Source organism: Sitodiplosis mosellana, unplaced genomic scaffold, assembly GCF_009176505.1.
Source record: "Sitodiplosis mosellana isolate CC-2019 unplaced genomic scaffold, AAFC_SMos_1.0 Smas_scaffold_3, whole genome shotgun sequence".
In the NCBI taxonomy this organism is placed as follows: Eukaryota; Metazoa; Arthropoda; class Insecta; order Diptera; family Cecidomyiidae; genus Sitodiplosis; species Sitodiplosis mosellana.
In genome coordinates this window covers 8,255,559-8,264,993 of record NW_022595246.1, presented here as the reverse complement: position 1 = coordinate 8,264,993, position 9,435 = coordinate 8,255,559, and the positions used below count along the sequence as shown (strand labels likewise).

Genomic DNA, 9,435 nt, shown 5'->3' with positions numbered 1-9,435 from the left:
CTTTCTAGACCGATCACAATCTATACAACATGTTGTCATAAAACGGCGACCATAAACTATGCAAAAATGGCATTTACACTGACGGCTTGAATTTGCGTGAGCAACATTTGTACAGCCGAAACGTTGAGATTTCGTGAAGAAATCTGAAAAGTGAAAAAATCAGTCAAGGTTTTTTTTAATTCTGTTATGTATTTCTCTGAGCCTTCCGTTGGTCGCGATTTATCAATCGTTCCATTTAGCCAACGTTGAGTGGTGTTTCCCTCGAGCAAGCGATCGATTGCTTGGTCGATCGGTCGATTGATCGATGTGCAAATGCATTGAAGTGATGCGTTTACAACGGCGGCAGCTGGAAACAACACATTCGATTGTTTTCGGCTGATGACTTTGTCTGTGAATGATTTCGCGGTTTCGCGTTCCACACACACACACACACTCTTTCTCTCACCATCTCATTCGCGGTTTTAAATTATGCGATTCAGTGATTCATCAAACTATTTAACCTATGCACAAACATTCTGAATACGCCTTTTGCGAGTGAGAGGATTTTTTTCTTTTTCATTTTCCCCTTCTAGCCACACCAACTTATGATGATGCTTTGACACCAATTTCTAAATAGAAAATCGAGCGAATTGTTTGTGCATTACACAAAATATTTATATTATATTTGTTTTGTTATTCTGTTAAAAATGTGTCGTCATTTCCTGGCTGCGTTAGATTCACAAACTAACGACCAATTTCCAGTCATATTGTCGAGAAAAAAACATACAAAATAATATCAACGAATATTGTACACATATATGCATATATGAAGAAATACGCAAAGCATAACCCCAGCCACCAACCATATAATTACCTGGTTTGAGCACAACAACAAAAAACGGAATTGCTCACATTGTTTTTCTAATAATTTCAAATCGACATCAGTGTGTGGTTTGTTTTTTCTCGTCCATTTCTGTGTAGTAATTGTTTCCATTAACCGTTTTGTGTGTGCTATGTGTGGTGTTTGTATGCAAATCATTGTGCGACATGAAGGAAGAGAGAGGAGAGCAAAAAAAAACACACACAACGCAAACGAATAAACTCGAGAGGGAAGAAGACGAAGAGGTCGATGTGAATGCAAACTTTAATTTCGTTAGAAGTGCATTGAACATGGTTTTCATTAGAACATTTGCATGAACATGCTGACTTGGCTTTATCACCGCCACGCCACACTAACGAACAAACACACTGCAATCTAAATCCGAACAGAAAAAAAAATGAATACACGAGCAAACAAATCAAACGCAACATGTGCCAGTGCAAATCGGTTGCATTAAATAATAAACAAAACGAGCAAACGAACGATTGAATGAGCGAAGCGAGTGGCGGAGCGAAAGATTCATACGTAGATTGAGTCTAATACAAGCTTCACAAAAGTGGCGCCCCAAAAAACGCATCTGATTTGCATTGTACATGCAAGCGGTGAGAGTTCGAACTAACAAATTACAACAACAAATACTACTGACAGGCTCAACTCTCGGATTCATAGTTTTGGCGCATATTATTCCGAGTGATTAAAATACATAAATGAACTACAATAACTGTTACACATTTGCGTTAGAGAGATTTGTGACGAAATAGAATGTGTTGAGTTGATTTGAAGCGGTTACTGCTGTCGCTTGTTGCCTAGTGACATTCCAAGTTCGGTTTTCTTGGTAAAGGAGTCGAGCCGAATCGAGTCGAGAGACGAACGCAACATGCGAAACAGTAGACGAAACATACACACATCGCCTAGCGCTTTATTTATGCTTATTTTACGATAAACGATTATTTTGTTCACACTTCTTCAGCCACTTTGAGCCGATGTGGTGAACCGTTGAAACCGAATGGTTTTTGTAGCTACATGCTAAAAACTTTGCGTTTTGCTCGATTCTTTTTTTTTCGTGTGTGGAATTTTTGCTCAGCATTTTATTTAGTCGTGGTGTTCACACAATCAATTCGAAACAGTCTGCATATATATATTCACATCGAGCTGCCACTTTTGAATAGGACACGCACACTTAGACCGATCGTCATCATCGTAGTCGACGATTTCGTTTTTTCATATCGCACATTCAGCTGAAAAAGAGTCGAAATATAGGAAAAAAAATACGAAATATTAAACATTGAGCCAAGTAACGAGAACGAACCAAAATGAAATGAGACAGAGAGCAAGCAACTGAGAGAGCGAACGAAAGAGAAAGAGAAGGAGACGAATCGTTCAAAAATGACACATAAAGCACACAGATATCGTATTGCTCCGGTGGAATATGAACAGAGAGAAAAAAAACAAGAGTATTGTAAGAATCTACGAGTGAACTGTACTGTGGCCACAGTGCACTTGATATACACGGTCGGATATAGTACACACTATACACTGAGTGAAGTGTTGAATGATAAACCGTGTGTATGCGTGTATTGGTTGCGGTGAGAACTCGGATAGAGCGAGAGAAAGAGAGAGCAAGAGAGGGAGAGAGCGAGAGAGAGTGAGGCGTGTTGCCGTTGGAGTGGTCGTTTCTTTATTAGCTCTCAACGCCGAAGCGGTGGTTTTGATGCGACAACGTTTTTCAATTTTTCTAATATCAGTTACGTGCTCGGTGTTGAACAGGATACATGTAAAAGTGACTCTCTGTAAAAACACTTTGTATATTTTTTTTTCTCATCTGGTTCTAGTACAAGGAAGAATAAAACCTGGTGAAAAGTTGTAAAACTTTATCACATTCTTAAATGTACATACGTCTTCATTTAAACATAATTTTTTGTTCGAAAATTTCTTAAAAAAGTGAATTTCCGATTAAATTTGAATATGTCAAATTATTTTTGTGCAACAAAAATCAACAACCAGTTCACCTCGGACCATTACACCATTTTTTCACCCGCTAACCGAACCACAAGAAGTTGAGAGAGAACAGAAAAAAGACATTCACGATTTGAACATTTTGTTGGAAACGTTTTTATTTTAACGTTCATTACGCGCAAATGCAGATTCTAGCAAAATTATTCTATTTGGAAAAAAATTATCACAAGTCGTAAAAATGCATTCAACTGGAAGCCCACTAAAGAAGTAAAGTGAATGTGCGATGTCGATTGGAGCGTGTGCCTTTATTTCGTTGTAGCTGTTCATATTTCCAATTCTCTCCTTCAATTCACAAATTGAAAATCATTTCGATTTATCCATTGATCAATACATTACGATGAGAACTATGACGTCGAGCTTGGCACGCACATGCTCTCTCGCACGCTATAGCAACAGTAACAACGCCAACGGCACTCACAGCAACAGGTACACAAGTCTTTTTTGTTTTTTTTTTGTTTTCTGCCTTTTTTTCAAGTTCTTGTAATCGCTCTCTATATCGAGCGTCAATATTATAGCTAGGTTTAATTCACGATTTATTTAATCTTTTTCTTCTCACTCATTATTTGATCATTTTTCATTCTGTTCGTTCAACGAATGCAACATAAAATATTATGGAAAAAAATCACCTGAAAAGTGATGACGAAAAGTGTATTGTTTGCAGTTAGCTAGGTAGTAGCGCTGGTTGTGCGCTGGTGTGTTCGCTTATTAGTCAAATTATTCGTTATTATCTAACTAGACATTCGCATTCGGATCAGAAAATCTGCATAAGAATAGCTAAAATACACACAGCGTGGCAAAATAATGCACAACAGCAGCCACAGTAGTTCAATGTAACTGGGCAACCTGATTAAATTGCATCGAATAAACAAAAACGGCGATTATTTACATCATTTACAGTAATTTTTGTTCTCCAGCCAGTAAACCTCTCCACACACACACACACACCGCGTGTCGATTCTAATTTTTTAGGTGTTTTTTTTTCCTCGCTTAATTCGCTTTATTTTAACTTTTTAATTTTTGAATACAAATCTGGCATTTTCTCATCGTTTCTTTTTCTTTAATTTTTTTGCACTTTTGCATTTATACTTGGCGCGAATACTAGTTGCGCGAATGCGTGCTAGAGACCATGAAATACATTGCAAACGAATAACGAATGCGATGGCAGAGAAACATTGAATACGCGCAACTAATAACATTAATTCGGTTTATTGTGCGATTAAAACACATTTAACCACGATATTCAAATAATGTATTTAACCATAAATGGGCAATTTTTGTTTTGAGATTGAGAAATTTCATTAAGAAAATGTGTTTTTTTCTTGCTTTCAATTTTTCGAAGATAAAATCGAAGAATGAAATATGCAATTTGATTTTATCTAATTCCAAGTATCTGAACTCTTTTTGGGATTTCTTCTGGCGCATGTGGTGTTTTTATTCCGAAGAAATTCGTAATGGGGAAAATATTTTTTGATTTCCGCTTAGGACGAAAGTGATTTACGTCATTTTTTTTCGATAAAGAAAAACCAGAATTTCTTTCGAATATCTTTACTTTAATTACTCAATCTTTATCAAAGAATCGCATGGAATCGCATTGAATGCGGGAAGTGACGCTGGAACTCCCAGCCCAAGGAAACAGTTCCACATGTTTAAAAGTTTGATAACAAAATCCATTTTTTTCTCTTTCTACATTTCAATTCAAATACATTACATTTTTTTCCCTCTTTTTACTTCGTAAATATCAAAAATGCAAATGTAACATTCATACAATAAAACAGTCGCTGTTTCGTGACATAGGCAAGTGAGCGAGCAAACACAGAAAAAAAAATGAAAACTCATTAGTCAATTTAATTTCGAAGAAGTTTTTTGTGTTTTTTATATTGTCAGCGTTTTTGTTTCGTTCTCGTTATTCCCGTCAGTGTACACCACATTCGATTTATTTCCCATTAAAATCCAACCGTTGTGTTGTTTGTATTTGTTTTAATGTCGTGCTTAGTTGGCGCTGCTGCTGCTGCTGCCGCTGCTAAGTTCACGTCGTTGTTTTTATTTTAACTCTTTTTTTCATGAATTTTTAATCGGGCTTTTGAATATGTGTGTGACCAATAAATATGCAATTTTATTTGTTTCGCATTTAATGTTCCGTTTTCGTGGTTGAGCCGTCGTTTTGTTTTCATCGGTATCCCGATTGTTGTCGTTGATGGAACAACTACTGGGTAAACCAGTCATTTATCTGAACATATGTAGTCATTTCGCCTGGAATATATGACATCAAATTCGTGAAAACCATTCGGATATTGTATATGATCCCGCCTGGCTGACTCATAGTCAAAATCGATTGGATTGCATTAATTGCAATAGCATTTTATTATGTACGCGTACGCATGCTTTGGCCTTTTAATTTGAAAATTGGCTGCATTCGATCGGCGGATTCATTAATAAATTAAGAAAATAATGTGAAATATGAGAAAAGAACTTACGATTGGGGTATAATGTCATAGGTTTGCTTCTTTCAGATCTTTTTTTTTAATGATTTTTTTGTTTCGATTTTTTCGCATTCGTTCTCTTCCAATCTCTTTTAAATCCTCCAAAAAATCGCATTCAAAATGAATGGTTTTAAATCGACAGAAGCGATATGTCAACGTTACCCCCGCCATCTACGTCACAGTTCCAGGCAAATGTGTCATTTGGATGAATGTCTTCATAATCGCAAGATAGTTAGCATAAACGTTCGTTGAACACGTATGACCTGAAATTTCTGGTCGAATGACTAAAATGACGATGTAGGCATTTGAATATTTTGACGATACAGTATCTCTCGAGCGAGCAGAGCCGAAAGAGAAGAAGAAAATACAGAAACAGTAACTAACTTACGCATTCAACGCACTCGTTGTGTAAATTAGATGAAGAATGAGTGAGAGAGAGAGAGTTGGCTGTTGTTGGCCGGTCGAAGGGACGAAAGAACGAAGAATATCTGTATTTTAAATACGCACGATTACGTATCGCTCTACTGTGTACACGGATCGTTGTTATTGTTCGCACCGTTGTGTCGTGTTCACTTCATTATTCCATTTAAATGTGTTGAAACGAAGTCAACGAAGAAAAAGGAACTGTTTCATTTTCGTATCGTTGTGTTTGCATTTCACATTTGTCACACAGTGCTCAAAGGCACTCATTCTCTCTCTCACACACACACACACACACACACACACACACACACACACACACACGGAGAAACTGAATTTTTCGAATAAAGAAGCAACGGCATAGGATCGGGCACGTTTGGAAAAAAAAATCTTCGGGTTTCGATGAGTGCTTCGTTGTTTTGTTTTATTCTCGGTGCTAAATAAACACACGGTATTTACTCATATTTATCTTGATGGCAAACAATAAAGGAATTTTTCATCCCAAAGATGTGCGCTGCACTGTCGATTGTGCGAGCTCTGCTTTCTGGAGCAGTTTCGATTCGTGCGGTGACGACATAGCACCACCGATAAGAATAATAAATACACATTTTATGGAGCACAAATGGAAACGCAGCCGTTTACGTTTGAATTAGACATGAAGTGAAATAATTTCTTTAAATTTGTAATTATGACGGTGGGCGCAGTGATCGCGCACCGTTTCTCGTATGAAGCAAACTCTTCCTTCGAAAACTTAAATACAATCGAATTCAAAGTTGAAGTTCAATATCCGTGCCGCTCGTAAATCGTACACAATTTACAATTTTAAGAGTTTTAACGGATTTCGGACGAAAAAGAAAGAATGAACGAACGAGCATTTCTAATGAATTTTAAGATATAGCAGGGAAACAAAGAGACAAGATCTAAGTGTTTACCAGATGCTTTAGATAAACATTATTCCAAGCCCATTCGTTTCCAAAAAGAATCCAAAACATAAAAAAAACAGCCTAAGAAAATAAGTAATAATCTTTGTTGTGAGCAAACAAAACGGTATCTTTTAGTTAGAAAACCGGTGCCTTTGGGACAACACACTCATATATACATGCATACGCGCACCCGGCGGATTCCGTACAAATGTGTTTTTCCAGTGAGCAAATAAAGCAGCGTCTAAAAGCATAAATAAATAATAAGAGTGGTGAACGAGAGCGGGAGGAAGAATTAAAAAAAAAAGAATTTTTTTTATGCATTTTTCGTATAGCGAATGCAGATCCAAGGCAAACCTTAGACCACGAAATCGAGCGCAAAGGGAATCAACTGAAATCCGAAACATTCGACCATGCAAACACACAACACACAGAAATTAGTTCAGCTCTAAACATTCTATTTCATATAAAATATTAATTAGCTAGCATTTCAACAGTGCCAACAACGGCGACAACAACAAAAAACGACAAGGTATATACAATGAACCGAGTTGTCGCTTAATTAAAAGCGTTTTGTATGGTTGTTTCATTTCGCCGTATTTTTTTCTTCTCTCTGCTTTCGACGCGGCTTTATAACGATTTATTTTGGGCTGTTTCTCTTTTTTCTTCTCTGTCCCTGTCGTTGTCTATCGTTTCGCTTTCGTATGTATTTTTCTTTCGATTTCTTCAGCATTTCAAAGTAAAACATACATACAACGCAACGAAATTTAAACAATAAAGATAATTATTTTTTAAAATGGTATCGTTTATTTCCGTTGGTAAATATTTGGCGCGAGATAAAAACACTTCAACATATCGTATACATTTACACCAAGCATTTACAAAGATGACAAACACAGGTAACGAAAAAGAAGGTCTTCGTTTTTGTTGAAAATGAAAGACACAAAAATGCGTTCCATTCAATAGCACACGACCCGCTTCGTTAGCATTATACGTACGACGACGACGGCGAAGGCGACAACCACGTTCACGGACCTTTGCACTTTATTTGAATAATTCTCTTTCTTTCATAAAACTATTTGTATGAACTAACTCCGATAATGTTCTGTCGAACACTCTTTGACACTCGCTCTCGCTCTCACTCTCTCTTTCTCGGCCCAAATATTTGGATTCACTAGATAATAATGAGTTTCCGCTGAATTTCGATGAGAAAATGAAAAATCTCCATTTTATACCGTATTGGTTACAAACCACCATTCACGGATTTTCAGTCAATTCAAGGAAAGATCGTTTCATTTACCCGATAATAATCGTTATTGCTTCGCCTGAGCCCTTTATCTATTTTTAATACTTTTCCAAATTCGGTTGATTCGATTAAAAAAAAAATAGGTGTTCATGACGAAAATCCATTTGTAATTTCCAAATATGAATATTCAATTGAAATTGGAAGCAGAAAAACAATTTAGAAAATTGAAAATGAACGAAAAATGCAAAGAAAAACGATTCCATTAAAAATGATTAGCGCTCAACTTTGATTCATTTAAATATTCGGTGTATTTGTGTGTGGTTCAAATTAAAAATATGGAAATACACAAAAAGTCTCCCCCGAGTTGGAAAAATCCCACTTCATAAATCAGATACGCTGATAACACAATTTCAAACCGTTGCTGTTGAATGAAATTGTTTTTTTTTTTCTGAATGAGTAGCTATGTGTTCAGTTCATAAGGTCTTGTTGTAAGCGCACAAAACGAAACAAGAAAATACTACAAAAAACACATCATTCATGCATCACTTGCTTTTCATTGTTTGCGTTTTTGAAGCGCGGCCCCAGAGTTATGAGCATGAAAATTGATGTGATGATTTTTTTTTGCCGGAAACGGTCAATTTCGAATCATTCATTAGAGAGAGCGAAAAATGACAAATCAAATCAGGCTTCGATTCGTGCCATAATAATAACAGCAAACAATAACATTCCAGTCGGAATTTCTTGTTTGAAACGAAAAAAAAAGATTTACACGTGAACAAAAATTCGTGCTCTACATTGATAGTATCAGCAGGAGTTTTCGATTCGAGCTACTTTGCGATGCATAGAAGAAAAAAAACGAGCGGACGATTGGATTGCATGATGCAATGCAAAGAGTTTAATTGCTGTTGACATATTCCATAACAGACGAGAGCAAAGTAAAAAAAAAAGATCGAGCCATGTAATCAAAATACGATCGCTTTGACTGGAGCACTGTGTCACTGAATAATTTAAATGCCATCCACGATCGGAACAAAATATGTTGATGGCGCGCGCAATGTCTATTACACTTAAAAAAAATACAATGAATAAAAGAAAATACAGCGCACGAAATCGACACACACTGAAATTGGGATTTCACCGAATATTGAAATGCAACTCGGGTACGGCTGATTTCTTTCTCTCGTACTGTTCATTGAGTTGCCCTGTAGCGGCTGCTTTTCGGCGAAGCAAACAAAGGTCTATTTGCGATCATATGAGTTTGATGGCGACAATAAAGACAACGGAATGGAAGAGCATCTCTGAGAAAAGCGGTTCACTTCATATCAATGATATTCATCACATTTGAATTTAACTCCATCGAATTAATGATTAATGCAATCGAGCAAATAGATCAAGCCAGCAAACAAACAAATGAATGAACAAGCGCGAGAGCAATCCCAATCTTGCGCTTCGGTCGCATTCATTTGAATTCGTACACAGGTCATTTGCATCATT

General features: G+C 36.7%; 1 protein-coding gene and 1 long non-coding RNA gene across 3 annotated transcripts in view; both read left to right on the top strand.

The window, feature by feature from the left end:
• LOC129565953 (uncharacterized) overlaps positions 1-9,435 on the top strand; it is a 28,337-nt gene that overhangs the window by 10,190 nt on the left and 8,712 nt on the right. The window lies entirely within an intron of this gene.
• On the top strand, positions 1,206-8,195 carry LOC129565959 (uncharacterized). Its single transcript, XR_008687681.1, has 2 exons — positions 1,206-1,384; positions 1,529-8,195. It is a non-coding gene; the product is annotated as an uncharacterized LOC129565959 (long non-coding RNA).